Raw genomic sequence first — 15,918 nt, 5'->3', positions numbered from 1 at the left:
AGAGCTCTGTTTTAAATATATTAAGTTTGAATGCCTGCTAGACATACAAGTGGCAATGTCAAGAGGCATTTTGGTATATGAGTGTAGAACCAAGGCATTCAGAGTTGGAATCATCATCAGTGTATGTATAGCTGATATTTAAAGCCATGGGACAGGTACAAGCAAAGATAGAAATGTAAAGAAGTTGCTCATAGATTGGAAGAATTAACATTGTTAAAATGTCTAAACTACCTACAGCAATCTACAAACTCAACAAAATCCCTTGGCAAAATTCCAATGGCATTTTTCACAGAAACAGAACAAATAATCCTAAAATCTGTGTGGAACCACAAAGGACCTCGAATAGCCAAAGCAATCTTGAGAAAGAAGAACAAAGCTGGAGGCATCATACTCACTGATTTCAAACTATATTACAAAGCTATAGTAATCAAAACAGTATAGTATTGGCATAAAAAGACACATGGAACAGAATAGACAGACCAGAAATAAACCCATGCATATATGGTTAATTAATTTATGACAAAGGAGCCAAGAATATACGATGGGGTAAGGGCAGTCTCTTAAATAAATGGTGTTGGGAAAACTGGACAGCCACCTGCAAAAAAATGAAACTGGACCCCTATCTTATACCGAATACAAAAAAATTAACTGAAAATGGATTAAAGACTTGAATATAATACCTGAAACTGCAAAATATATGCATAAGCTCCCTGACACCAGTCTTGACAATGATTTTTGGATTTGACACCAGAAACAAAGGCAACGAAAGCAAAAATAAACAAGTGGAACTACAGCAAACTAAAAAGCTTCTGCAGAGCAAAGGAAACTGTCAACAAAATGAAAAGGCAGCCTACTGAATGGGAGAAAATATTTGCAAGTCATATATCTGATAAGGGGTTAATATTTAAAATATATAAAAAACCCATACCACTCAATAGCTGAAACAAACAAATAAACAGACAATCTGATTAAAAAATGAGCAGAGGATCTGAATAGACATTTTTCCAAAGAAGATATACAGATGGCCAGCAGGTACACGAATAGGTGCTCAACATCATTAATCATCAGGGAAATGAAAATCAAAACCACAATGAGGTATCACCTCATACCTGCTAGAATGGCCATCATCAAAGACAAGATAACAAGTATTGGTGAGGATGTAGAGAAAAGGGAACTCTTGTGCACTGTTGGTGGGAATGTAAATTGGTGCAGCCACTATGGAAACAGTATGGAGGTTCCTCAAAAAATTAAAACAGAACTAGCATATGATCCAGCAATTCCACTTCTAGGCATTTACCTGAAGAAAATGAAAACACCAACTCAAAAGGACAAATGCATCCCCAAGTTCACTGCAGCATTATTTACAACAGCCAAGATATGGAAACGGTTGACCTAAGTGTCCATCAATGAATAGATAAAGAAAATGTGGTTGTATAATGTATATACAATGGAATATTATTCAGCCATAAAAAAATGAAATTGTCATTTGCAACAACTTGGATGCACCTCAAGTGAAATAAGTCAGACAGAGAAAGACAAATACTGTATGACCTTACTTATACGTGGAATCTGAAACAACAACAAAACAAAAACAGAAGGACCTCCCCTCCCCAGCTCATCAGAGAACAGATTGGTGGTTGCCAGAGCCAACTGGTGGGGGGTGAAATAGGTAAAGGGGGTCAAAAGGTACAAAGTTCCAGTTATAAAATTAATAAGCCATGGGGCTGTAATGCACAGCATGGGGATTATAGTTAAAAATACTGTATTATATATTTGAAAGTTGCTAAGAGAGTAGATCTTAAAAGTTCTTATCACAAGAAAAAAAAAATTTGTAACTACATATGGTGACCAATGTTAACTAGACTTACTGTAGTGATCATTTTGCAATATATACAAATATTAAATCATTACACTGTAGACCTGAAACTAATATGTCATATGTTAATTATACCTCAATTTTTTAAAAAGTTCTCATCAGAAGACAAAAATTGTAAGTACGTGTGGTGATGAATGTTAACTAAACTTACTGTGGTAATCATTCTGAAATGTATACATGTATCAAATCATCATACAGTACACCCAAAACTAACACAATGTTATATATCAATAATACCTCAATTTAAAACAAAGAGGTTAAAAATATGCTCATGTTTTCAAATTAACTGTACTGGACAAATCGCAGGTTTGGTGTGCTTTTTTTTTTTGAATATTTAAGATGGAAAGGACATTATAGATCATCTAGACCAATGCCTTCATTTTTATAGATGTGGAAACTAAGGCCTAAAATCATTACACATACAGACAAGTTCTTTTCACTTGTTAGAAATGTTAGTTTCTTCCTAAGCTGTTGAGTTTGGGGAGATTACTACAGCATACCATTACCACCAAGACCCAACTAGTTCTCCAAACTAATTATAACTTAAAAAGGAAAAAGTATGCTCAACACAATCAAAGATTGGTTCCAAAATGTCATCTTATGGTATACTGACACAATGGAGTACTATGCAGTTGAAAAAAAAGAAGGAGGAAAATCTCTGTGAACTGATATGAAATGACTGAAGGATACATTAACTAAGAAAAAGTACAGAAGAGTATCTATAGAATGCTACATTTCTGTGTAAGAAAGAAGAAGAAACAAGAAATATAAAAGTATCTGTTCAAATAAGAAATATATATACACACATATCTGCAAAAAAGAAACAAAAAAGGAAAAGTGAAGAATTAAGACCCAAGACGTGAGCTTGAAAGAGAAGGAGGAGCCAGCAAAGGAGGCAGAGAAGAGCAGCAATTGGGAAGGAGGAGAAGAAGAAGAAAGAAGAAGAAGGAGAAGAGGAAGAAGGAGGAGGAGGGGAGAGGGAGGGGAAGTTGGAGGAGAAGCAGCAGTAGCGTGATGTCCCAGAAACCAAGCCAAGTAAAGAAAACAAATCAAGGATCAACTGTGTCAGATGCTACTGAGAATGCGTGAAAGGTGAAAACTGAGAACTGGCTATTGGAATCAACAAAGCAAAGGTCGTTAGTAACCTTGGCAAGATTGGTTTCAGTGGGAGGGTGGGAACAAGAGCCTAATCAGAGTGGGATGAGAAGAGAATTGATGGTGAAGGGAAGACAGTGAGTGAGGATTTAGATGCATCCTTTGAGTCGGAGGAAACAAAGGGTAGCCAGAGGGGAAATGTGAAATCTATGGTAGCTTTTCAAGATGAGAGTTATTCCAGCTTTAATGCTGATAGGAACTGGAGAGAGAGAAATTAAGGCGGAAAGAAAGGTGTGAGGTGTTCAAGGAGGTGAGAGAGTGGGATCCAGTGCACGAGTTGAGGGCTGGCCTTAGACAGGATGAAGGAGAATATGGGTGTAGATAGAGTTGACAGGGTTGTTAGTGGAAAGATGAGAAACGATCTCTTCTGATTGCTTCCATTTTCTCAGTGAAATTAGAGAAAAGTTCCTCAGGGCAGAGTAGAGAGGAAGTATCAGAAGCTAGAGAAAGGAGAAGTTATGAAATGGTTATTTCAGAGAGGGGATAATAGAACTGCTGAGCAGGACTGAAGGCATTCAAGTAAAGATTATGAATATAAATTTAGACAGTATGTGTTTTTCTTCAGTGAAAGCACAGTGGACAAAGAGTTAGCTTTAATTAGTATAGAGGTCTTCCTAAGGGTATGAGTATAATGAAAGGCAAGAAAGGAAAAGAAGTTGAGGGTATATACAAAGTTATGACTATCACAATGGACCACGGACTCAGTTTGGGGATCTTCATGTGATCAAAGTGTTTTTGGAGTGGGGATAATAGAATAAATGAGCTATAAATACAGGAGGTGGTGGTCAGAGAAAAGGATACTTGAAGTCACAACTGTGGAAGAGGGGATGGTGTAACCGGTAACATCAGGTGTAAGGTAAGCCCATCAGAATGGGTTGCTGAAGTAGGATGGAAGAATACATCCTTGCGGGGAGGGAGTCACCCTGGGAAGGTAGAATGTTGGACAGATTATCTACATGGGTAACGAGGTCATCAAGAATGATTATAGGGACTTCCCTGGTAGCTTAGTGGTTAAGCATCTGCCTGCCAATGAAGGGGACACGGGTTCAAGCCCTGGTCTGGGAAGATCCCACATGCCGCGGAGCAACTAAGCCCGTGTGCCACAACTACTGAGCCTATGCTCTAGAGCCCGCGAGCCGTAACTACTGAGCCCACATGCCACAACTACTGAGCCCACATGCCACAACTACTGAAGCCCATGCGCCTAGAGCCCGTGCTCCACGATGAGAAGCCACCACAATGAGAAGCCCATGCACCACAATGAAGAGTGGCTGCCGCTTGCTGCAACTAGAGAAAGCCTGCTCAAAGCAACGAAGACCCAACGCAGCCAGAAAATAAATTTAAAATAAATAAATAAATGTAAAAATAAAAATAATAATAATTAAAAAAAAGAATGATTATAGGGAAATGAAGTTAGGAGCCTAGCAGAGACCAGGAAGTTGATCAATGACTTTAGCTTAGAAATGGATATTTCATAGGTCTGATTTCCTCCAGCTTAGGTTCTGTATTTTTTTCCCTCTCTAATTAGAGCCTAACTCTTGCTTCCAAGTGAAACCCAGCGTCTCAATATGGGTCTAGATATCAGTAATTAAAAACAAATCCACAGTGCCTGAATAAGTAACAATAATCTGTTTCGTGTCCCTACACTAGACACTTTGATCTTGGCCTACCACAAGCAGGTCTCCTTCTAAGGGAGACCACCCATCAACAGTCCTTTCTGCAGTGTTGGTACAAGGTCCATCCCCTCCCCCCTCCCTCACATTCTCTGTTATAAACAAATGAAATTCTCTGTAAGTTTTTGTGCAAATGTAGCCTCTAAATGGCATCCTTCCTCACCTTCCTCCAACCATGTTGCTGCTCCCATGGCCTCCTATGTAAAATTCTAGTTTCCACTGCTGAGGTGGTCATTTTTTAGACCAGGTTTACTCATTCCCAGTCAAAGTTGACTAGAGCAGAATTAAGCAACTGAGTCAAGGGCAAAAAATGAGGGGAGAATTTGACAGTGGGCAGTGGGTCGGGAAGAAGCTTCTCGGACTGCAGCTGAGACGCATCAGTAGATGAGGCTCCCTGAGCTCCTCTGCTGAAGTCTACCTTCCAGTACCAGACTCCATGAAGCTCCACACTGTCATGGCTCCTGTTCTTGAATTTCCAGGGGATTCTTCTTTCCTTGCAGCAAATCTTCTTTTCATTTGGGTTAGCTTCAGTGGATCTTCATTCCTCACAACCATACAAGTCTAATTCCAACAGTACCAGTATGAGAAGGAGGGAGAATAATGCTCTCTAGTAAACCGTCTCATGGGGATGGTCATGAACTGCCCTAAAAAAGCAGGCAACTTGTGGGACAGCCTTGAGTGAGAATATGGTGAGAAAGGTGCCTTCATTGTTTGACACCACACACACACACACACACACACACACACACACACACACACAGAGACAATCTGACATCACGGTCTACATTGTAAACTCTATCCTTGAGATGACATAGTTTTCTAAAATAAGTTATATTTTGAAGGAACCATAGAAATCATTATTTGTAATACATACACATACACTTACACACATATGCTGTTTTATTAGTCAGTGAACCTAGGGCTTTTAAGTTTTATTAACACAAGGCACAAAGCCCATGGCAACTCCCAGGGTCACAGTAATTTTATTACTGACTAAAGAGATATGTTTCTGGGATGAGAAAAAAACAAAGAATCAAAACCAACAACTGGTTTCATATCCTACTACCCATGTCATCTCACACAATTCATGTTTCTGAGTCTCAGATACCTCACCATTAAAAGGGGAGTAGTAATAACTTTCTCCCAGGGTTTTACAGATATTTAAATGAAATAAACTATACTAAACATTTAGCACCATGTCTGGCACATAGAAAGTATTAAAAAAAATCAGTTTCCATCGTTTAGTTTGAATATTCTCACCTTCCTCATAATAATAAATCTACCCATTAATCAAAAGCATGAACTATCTATTGTTTTTATTTTTAAAGCACCATTTTATTTTTATTTTCTTCAGACATTATATACCTCCAGATTCTAAGTAAGGACTCTTACTGCATATTAAGTGCTCAACGCATAAATCAGGAGATAATTTATTTTATTACTTTTTGATTTTCTGCTTTTCCAGGTGATAGAGAAGACATGTTTTTTAAAAAAAAAATACATATATATTGATATATAACATATGTATATATATCTGAATCACTTTGTTGTATACCTGAAACTAACACAACATTGTAAATCAACTGTATGTCAATAAATAAATAAATAAATAAATAAATCTGCAAAAAAAAATACACAGGGACTTCCCTGTTGGTGCAGTGGTTAAGAATCGCCTGCCAATGCAGGGGACAAGGGTTCGAGCCCTGGTCTGGGAAGATCCCACTTGCCGCGGAGCAACTAAGCCTGTGTGCCACAACTATTGAGCCTGCACTCCAGAGCCCACGAGGCACAACTACTGAAGCCCGTGCACCTAGAGCCCGTGCTCCGTAACAAGAGAAGCCACCACAATGAGAAGCCCGTGCACCACAACGAAGAGTAGCCCCCGCTCGCCACAACTAGAGGAAGCCACGCACAGCAACAAAGAACCAAAGCAGCCAAAAGTAAATAAATTAAATAAATAAAATTTAAAAACAAACAAACATAAAAACTCTAATATATTCATATAATAAACTTTAGGATTTTATAATACTGTTAAATGTTAAAAAGATTACCAATCCCACTACCTTAACAAATCAACTGTTTTCATTTATCCACACTCCATCCTGATACATATATACACGTTTATAATTTTATATTCTGCTTTTATTGCTTACCATTATACAAAAGTTCTTACCAATGCAAAGTCTTCAAAATCATCATTTAATTTTAAATTGTTATCAATTAATATAAGCACAGTGTATTAAGGGAACTAGTCGTTCTTCCACTGTTAGACACTGAGGGTGTTTTTCCCTTCATAAATAATGCTGCAATTAATTTGATTAGTACACCGGTCATTTTGTAATTTTTTTTTTCAATTTCAGATTTTATTACTTTTCCCTAGAACCTGTATCCCCAGCAATAAAATGTTAAAATAAGAACTTTGTTCTTGGAAATACTGATTACTTACGATCTCTTTAGTATTCTTTATATGAATAAAACCAGATTTAAATGGATGACTTTAGTATTTCTCTGACTCAATATGATCGCTTCCTGTGCCCAAAGTTTAACTTTTTTTACCAACTGTCAGATCTGTAGAAGTTTAGCAGCAAGAGAGACTGGTGATGGATTAAGACTGTAGGAAAGGCTCGTGAAGGAGATGGGCCTTGACCCAGGCCTTAGAAACATAGTAGGAACTAACCTCAGAGAAGAGGGACTCTACAGATAAGGAAAGCAGCCTGAGAGAAAATACCAAAGTATAATGATGAAGCAGTGTGACTCACAGAGCTATTTCCCTGAGAGCCGCAGAGGTATCTCTGGCGAACAGCTGCAACAAGCCTGAATAAGAGGAGAAGGATCTGAAAGCCAGACGTAAAAACTGAGACTTCCCAAACTGAAATTAATTCAGGGTCCTAGTCATCAAATCAGATGAAACATTTAAATGGACTTTTCGGTAAGTCTTTTCTGGGGGTGACTTCAGATACCCAAATCGACCTGGCAGGATGAAGAGAAGCTTCTTACTCCTTTCCACAGAGAACGCTTAGGAGACATCAGATGGTGAGGGACATGACAGAAATGGCCAGCAAAATGGCAACCAACACTGGCCAGGACAGGTAACAATGATGCTATAACTCCAGTTACACGAACTATAACTCCAGTGACCAGTCCTCAAATTCAATGCCCAAATAGGGTAAATCTGTATCCATTCGTCAAATTCAGTGTGTCACCTGACCAAATCTAGTCAGAGGTAAGGTGTAGCACATATTTCTTTGGTTGACCACAGTATAATATCCTGGATCCAGATGAACTTTCTTTGCACAGTATTTATTATTCTAATAAACCAAATGGAATGTTTAGAGATGACTGGAACAATCTGATTGGCAAACTTACAGGGCATTAATTCTTCCAATGTGACCTGGTGCATAAAAAGTGAAACTATAGCACTCATGTAAACAATCCATCTGCCTTATTTCCCTCCCCCAGGCACCTCAAATTTTCAGCTTATGTTAGCTGTAAGACGAGCTAATGTTTTTAGTGTAGAAAAATGGCATTATCCCAAACAGAACTTACTTTAAGAAAAAGAGGAAAAATTCTATAGCCATACAGATTGTATCGGTAGGTACCCATGACCAATGACTAAGATGAATCACTATTACATTTCAGCAGATAGGTGAGACCATTGCATGAGCATCTCAGAAACTAAATACTAACTTATTCCAGGCATCAAAAGTTCCACTTTAAGTGGAAAACTATGTTTTAACTTTTGCCCCTTAAATATGTACACTTTTGAACTGATCCCAAAGAAATGACTGCAAATCAATAATACAGTCTAATTGTCTCATTCTTTCAAAATGGGTCCCTCCCTTCAGGTACTTTGAAAATTAAAAGTGAATGATTGTCTTATGAGGCAAACAACTTATCAAAGGAGTTGGATAAGTCAAATATGAAAGCAGGACTTAGACTTATGGGGCCAGAACCAAGAGACAGAGGCTCTTTCCAGGGGTCAAACAAACCAGGTAGGTGCCCTTTAAGGTCGATTCTTAATTATCTCCAGGTAATTACCTCACACTTATTTTTGGCAAGTCTTGCTTTCAACCTCTTGCTGATGTTTTTAACTCTTTCTATCAACTCCTTTTCCCTACTGTCTTTGAATTCATTCTTAGACCTAAAAGAGGAAACATTTTTTGAAACAAGCTGAAACACAAACTCCTTAAGATATTAATATTTTTAGAGAGGAGAGAGAGAAAAAGGAAGAAAAAGAAAGGGAGGAGGAGCCAAATGAAGGAGGAAGAGAAAGAGAAATGAAAAAGAAAGAGAATAGGGAAGAAATGAGAGGTACTAAGTGAAAAGGAGGGAGGGGGAAGGGGGAAGGAGAGGGAAGAGAAGAAATAGTTCTATTTAGGATGATAAAGAGAATATTTCCAGAAGTGGAAGAATCAAGACAATAGAGAGGGATATGCTGGACTGTTTTCCAGCTCCTCCCAAACCACCTCTTTATCACTCAGTACCTAAGGAGTATTTATAAAGCTCAATGGTATGCCTTGCATTTAAACAGACGAGGGCTCTTCACAATGTTTATGCCGTGATCCCTTTGGTGGTTTGATGAAACCTAAGGACCCCTTCTCAGAAAAATGTTTCCAAGTGCATAAAATAAAATACATAGGATCATAAAGGAAACCAATTTTATGGAAATCCAGTTTTCAAAATAATTTTTGAATATATAAAATATTAATAAATGTGCTTCTTAATCCATTAAATAGCAAAATCTAGTGGTGGGTCTAATATAATTACTATAATGTCAAAGTAGTGTTAAGTGTAAAGAATATTTCAAGATATCTGGAGCAACTGAAATGTAATATTAAGTATCTGTAGTTTAAAATCACAGGTTCTGCTAATACTACTGTGGTTTATTGTCTACATTCAAAATTGAAGAAACACTCAATTTCATTAAAAGGTTGGTGAAAATGGAGATGTAATTTTTTTTCTTACCCAAGTTCATAGATATCCAGAACTCAGGGAGAAGAGGGGTCCACTGACCCTAGGATAAGAATCTCTTATCCTATTCTTATACACAGAGTAAAAACAACTGGAAGAGTTAGTCTCTTTTATTTTATGAAACTTTTAATCTAGCAGCAACATACGATTCCACAAAATTATACAGACCAGAGCTGCTGAGGAAACCAACAACTCTGAAGAAATATAACTGAAGAAACAGCATGAAGTAGCACTAATTATAAAGGCTTCTTGGAAAAGGCAAATCCTTTACAAATTCTTAAAGAAGTGCTAACACACTGGGGACATTAACTAATTGAAAAAATTAAATATGAGCCCCAGCTCACACTACACATCAAGGTAAGATCCGGACAAACTAGAATCAAATATAATTAAAACTATTCAAAACACTAGGAGAAAATATGGGTGTTCTTCTTTTCTGTTTTTAGTGATTGTTGAGACACAGCAAGATTTAGCAGAGTATTTGAGGCTAAATAAATATACCCTTTGAAACATATGGTGATACAGTGAAGTAGGTAAGAGTGTGGGCTCCCAGGCCAGACGGGCTGGGTTTATGCCACTTCCATCTATATGACTTTCTGGGCCTTAATTTCCTCATCAGTGAAACAGAGATAGCATTACCTACCTCAATGGTTTGTTATAAAGAGTAAATATATACAAATTTATACATATGAAACTGTTGACATGATAGCTAAGTGCTGAAAAACATGTCTATTATTTTTATTACAGCTTCTTTTAAGGTCCTTTTAAGCCTAAAAGAAACTATAAAGGAAAATACTGATATATTTGATTACACAAAAATGTAAGACTTTTATATATTAATGGTTCCATAAACAAAATTAAAAGGTAAATGAAAAACTAAGGAAAATAACTGAAATAAACATAAGAGACAAAAGATTAATGACCTTACTACAAAAAGAGTCCTTACAAATCAATATAAAAACACACATTAACATCCCAATAGAAAAATGGATAAAAGACCTAAACAGACAACTCAAAAAGACAAAATACATCATGTAGAGAATTTGTTCAAAAGAGGATTTAATAAGAGAAAATACCGAAGGTAAACTGTTAAGTAGAAAAAAATTGGACCAAAACTACACATAGCATCCTATCAACTTTATAAATACTCACACAAATGCATTGAAAAGAGCATGAAATAAATAAACCAGAACGTTACAGGCATCTCTAGATAGAGGATTATGAGTCAGTGATTTTCATTTTCTTCTTTTTATTTTTCTGCCTTTGTGAATGAAGAGTTTGACCACATTTACAATGAGAAACATTCCTTTTTAACAGAAAAAGAACAGAACACTGCAGCGTTCATTGGAATAGTGAAAAATTAGGAGCCATCTAAATGCCCATCAATAACAAATGGGTTAAAAACATACATAATATGTATGCATATAGTCAAATGACTTCATAAGCAGCTGTTATAAAAGAATGAAGTACATTTTTCTGCAGTTTTTACATAAAAGGAAACAAGTTGCAAAACAGTTAAGTATAACCCCATTAAAAATACTGTGTATATTTCTCTATTATTTGCCAAAAGATGTGTGTGTGTGTGTACGTGTGTGAGAGAGAGAGATGAAAGGAGGAGTGGTGAAGGAGAAGCAGGAGAAAAGATTTGGGTCTGAGGGGGTGTACTGAATTTCCAGAAGCTAAGATAGGACCATATTTAAATGTAAATTCAAAAATACATATCCAAGCTAGATTCACATCATTTTATATGGCTCCTATTTCTCCATAATATAATTTCTCAAGCCCTACATTTGAGTCCATACACAGACGATTTCCCAGGAAAACCAGGACCTAATCATTCTCTGAAGCTCAAAGTGTCCACAGCTAAAATACAATAAGCAATGCTTTTTTTTACACTGTATTTTGCTGTTTTCAAGTTTTAGCTGCTTGGCTATAGGTATACTCAATTCCTTCAGGCTGTAGAAAGAAGAATTTGAGCTCTTTCTCTTTTGTAGAAGCTGCAAAAGACCCCTTAGAAATGAGTCTCAAAAAGGAAGGCTATTGGCTATGAAAGACACTCCTTTTAAATTCTCAATAAAAACCAGTTCCTTCCTGAACCTTCCAGGTTATGAAGGCTGCCCCAAATGGCAGACAGGTCCATCTTTATGTGCGTGAATCCGAGGTAACATGGCTGAGTGAGAACTGTATTGGGTTACAACAGACACTTCCTATAACATTAGAAAATGGAGAATTTGTACATACAATGTATTAGCATTTCATCTTTAAACAACACTATTCTTTCTCACTGTCAAAAACAGTATTTCAGGGCTTCCCTGGTGGCACAGTAGTTAAGAATCTGCCTGCCAGTGCAGGGGACACGGGTTCAAGCCCTGGTACGGGAAGATCCCACATGCCACGGAGCAACAAAGCCCGTGTGCCACAACTACTGAGCCTGCGCTCTAGAGCCCGTGAGCAACAAGTACTGAGCCCGCATGCCACAACTACTGAAGCCCGCACGCCTAGAACCCGTGCTCCACAACAAGAGAAGCCACCGCAATGAGATGCCCACGAAGCCCATGCACCACAACGAAGAGTAGCCCCCGCTCGCCGCAACTAGAGAAAGCACGCGCACAGCAACGAAGACCCAATGCAGCCAAAAATAAATAAATAAAATAAATACATTGAAAAACAAAACAAAACAGTATCTCACACTTTCATAAGGGCTGAGCTGCAAAAGTACAGAACTAAAGTCTGAAAAGAATTCAGTAGGGCAATAAGCAAAGTGGTTGGGCGCGGCAGACAAGAAGGCAACTTAGGTTAGCTTGTGTACGTGGAGGAACAGGTGTGACACTTACAGGACACTTCAGAGAATAGAGCCCATCACAGGAAAGTCTCTTCTTAAAACTATTGCCTTTATTTTGTTTTCCTAAACATTAGAGCCAAATGACAACGCTTCCACATTCCTCCAAAAGCTTCAACAGGTTTTAAGCTATTTACTAGCATTTAAAAGAGAAAAAGCCAGGGCCCTCTCCCCTTCTGTAGCTACACTCCCCTTTAAAAAAACAACACACGCTTGGCTCTTTCACCTTATGCTTTTAAGAAGGAATTTTAATGGGATGGAGCTTCTCGAGGTGCACAAACTTAGGAGGGAGGAGCACAATAGTAAATTACACCTTGCAAAGATTCTGAGCCCACTGGCCACTGTCAGTGATGTTAAGTCCATAAACAAAATCTGTCTTTAAGAAAGAAAAAAATGTCCTCCTTGAAAGGTGCAACAGAGAGAAGATGAATCACTTCTTTTATTCAGGGTCTGTCATACAAGAACCAAGGACTTGTCAATGACTCCAAACAGCAGGGCCGTGACAACTAGTCAAAGGCAAACTTGTTTTGTCCCACATCTCTCTCTTCTCTGGAAGCATTTTTCTCCCAATTAATGTAAGTTATGAGGCTGCACTGGAGAGCTCAATAAACTGACACTCAAGAACATTAGCTAGCTTATTTACGCTGAAAACCAAGGGAAACTGATATCTCTGGCTTGTGTCCATGACGGCGGAGGTGCCAGCAACTCTGGTCACACTTTGCTACAGCCCTGCCACTGCACTGGGGCTGGGCCCCCAGCTCACCTCTCCCATCTTGTTTTGCCAATATTCTCTCCCTTCCTGTGACTGTCCCCTACTCCTCAGCTCTACTCCCCTGCTTTCTTACTGTTAGATCCCAGCCCCTCAGGTCTCTGGTTTTGAGATGTCATTTAAATGTAGGTCTAAGGCCCTCAGTGAATGCTGGTCATCCTAAGGTTATGAGCAACTTTGGGCACCACCCAAAACGCCTGTTGCCAGAGAATCTGGGAGAAGATTTGGCCTATTTTGGGTAAGGTTTTTCTCCCTATGGACAGAAATAATAAAACCATGACCACTGTGTTTTTTCATTCTGTAAATACAAATCCAGAGAATTCTGTAAGATTTGAAAACATCTAATTAAAGGATTTGACTGAATTTTGGTTGTTTCTCTTATAAGTAAACTCTATAGCTCTATACCTTGAGCATTATAATGAGAAAATTAAGTGTCTTGACTCAGAAGCAAATATGGAAACAAGCTGTGACTCATTTTTACCACTGTTCTATTCCAGAAACTTAAAAGCATGGCCTGCTTAGTGAGGATCCACATAAACACGCAGAGACACATTTGCTGTAGTCCTAAGAGCAGAAGATATCAATTAATTAGTGGGTGTGAGAATAAAGACAAGACAAATGATGGGGGGAGAGGGGGTAGCGAGGAGTGACAAAAACAGCAAAACTATCATAAATAAATAATTCAGAATAGATGCTCAGTACAAAAGTGGGAGCAAAGCCAGGCTATAGTTCTGAGACTGCATCTAGGGTTATTTTGAGCAACACATTTATTCACTAAAGCACCAAAGCAGCTATTAGAGGAAACAATAAAGAGGTCCCTTCCCCCTGGAAATCTGAGTCCTGCTTTGGAATTTTTATGACATTTCATTCTTAACAAACAAGAAGGTCTCACAACCCTCTTCTAAGTTCAAAGCATCCCTATGGTGGTGGCCTGTGATTGATACCCTTGGTCTGATTTATATGTTGTTTCAGGTATTCTCAAAAGTCATACAGTTTATTCTTTATGAAAGAATGGCAGCTCTGGTAGGCAAACAAATATACAAAACCTCCATATCCCTAAGCTACAGGCTTACCCTGATTACTGTGACTCACCTGGGTCACTTTAACAAGGAGCCTTCATGTCACCAGTGCCTTCTCTGAAAAACTAGGATATTACCAGCACCCTCAGCTATCAACTAAAAAAAAAATACCCTGAGATTCCCAGCTGGAAAGTAGAGCAGGGTATGGTGAAAGTACGTGGGTAGACTATAGTCCAGTTGGTCTTTGTTTCGTGCAACAAGTGGGTTCCTAAAAAGTCAAGGTTTGAATACTCTTTTTCTTCACTTTTGTAAATGGAATCATTTACAATTCACATCAGGAACTTGCTATTTAATAAAATCCGACTGTGGTTCCAGTTGTAAAGTAAAGAATGCTTTTATAATTAAAATAAAATCTTTCTGCTTCATCAATTTTATACATTCAGACTTGGCTTTATTGGAGTGCCTTAAGGTAGAGTATTCTCAGAGTATTCTCACTAGACTTAGATATGTATTGTTTTGTTTTAATGATATTCTTCTCCTTTTCAGCGAAAACCCAAAGAGGTATTTCTGTGCCCCAAGCTCATCCTCTTTACAACATGAAAGGACAAAACCGGTGCTGCAGCTTCATTTAGCTTAGTGTGTCCTGTGGCATGTGAGGCATCTAGAGCAACAGACACTTTGGGAGAGCTGAGACACTGGCAAACCATTAAGGAAAAAAAACTGGAGGCAATGTCCCACAGACCATGCAGCAGTATTTCTAAACCAGCTAAAGAGCTGAACCACAAGCAGGCTGCTCTTTCAAAACAAAAACCCTTCTGTATACCTGAGTTCGTGAGGGCAGCATTTTCAAGCTGGCCCAGCTTGGCCACTGCTGGCCCTTGGCCACAGCCGCTGACACCACTCAGGACAAGGGCTCAGGTGCCTTTTCCCCAGACCTCCATGACCCACTGGCACACAGGGGCAAGAGTGCCAGCGCCACTGGGTGCATCCATCCAGATCTGCCATCTCAAAGCAGCTGCCTGCAGGCCTTGTCTGCATGGATGCAATGGGGCAGAAAAAGTAAAATGCTGGGGAGCTGGAAAAAAAAAGAAAGAGGGAAACCTTACAGACAGTATGTTGGAAGCATATGTTTTAGAATCACTGCAGCCAGCTCCCTGTCAAGAAAATATTGGCCAGGTTGGTTGGTCCAATCTCATGCAGCGACAGATGGTTTATGCCTCACTATTCGGGTCCCTGCTCCGAGAGTAGCAAGAAACAAAGGATATCGTGCTTTGTGGTGTAGTTATTCTGCCACCTAGTGTTACACATGAAAACAAATAACATCTTTAAAAATAGATGCTGTGTTAAAAGAGAGTCAAGAACCTTGCTAAATTGCATTTTTTTTCTTTCTTAAAAAGAACATCCTTCATTTATGCTGGCATCCTGGGGACGGATCACCAACAGTCACAACAGTCCTTTTCTCATCTGAATGGAAAGCCAGAGAGCATCACGTCTAAAGTTTAGGATGTGAAGGAGAAATAAATATAACCTCAAACACCCACTTTAATGATTTTTAAAAGCCCTAGTCCCTCCATGTAAGGTAAATACCACGAATAGAATAATGCAAACCAGGAAGT

The 15,918-nt window shown here is 38.5% G+C and overlaps 1 protein-coding gene across 2 annotated transcripts in view; it reads right to left on the bottom strand.

Moving 5' to 3' along the window:
* RAD51B (RAD51 paralog B) overlaps window positions 1–15,918 on the bottom strand; it is a 613,215-nt gene that overhangs the window by 193,049 nt on the left and 404,248 nt on the right. The window lies entirely within an intron of this gene.

This window comes from Balaenoptera musculus, chromosome 2 (genome assembly GCF_009873245.2).
Source record: "Balaenoptera musculus isolate JJ_BM4_2016_0621 chromosome 2, mBalMus1.pri.v3, whole genome shotgun sequence".
Classification (NCBI taxonomy): Eukaryota; Metazoa; Chordata; class Mammalia; order Artiodactyla; family Balaenopteridae; genus Balaenoptera; species Balaenoptera musculus.
Note: the sequence above shows the minus strand (reverse complement) of the source record. Positions and strands in the feature narration are given on the sequence as shown.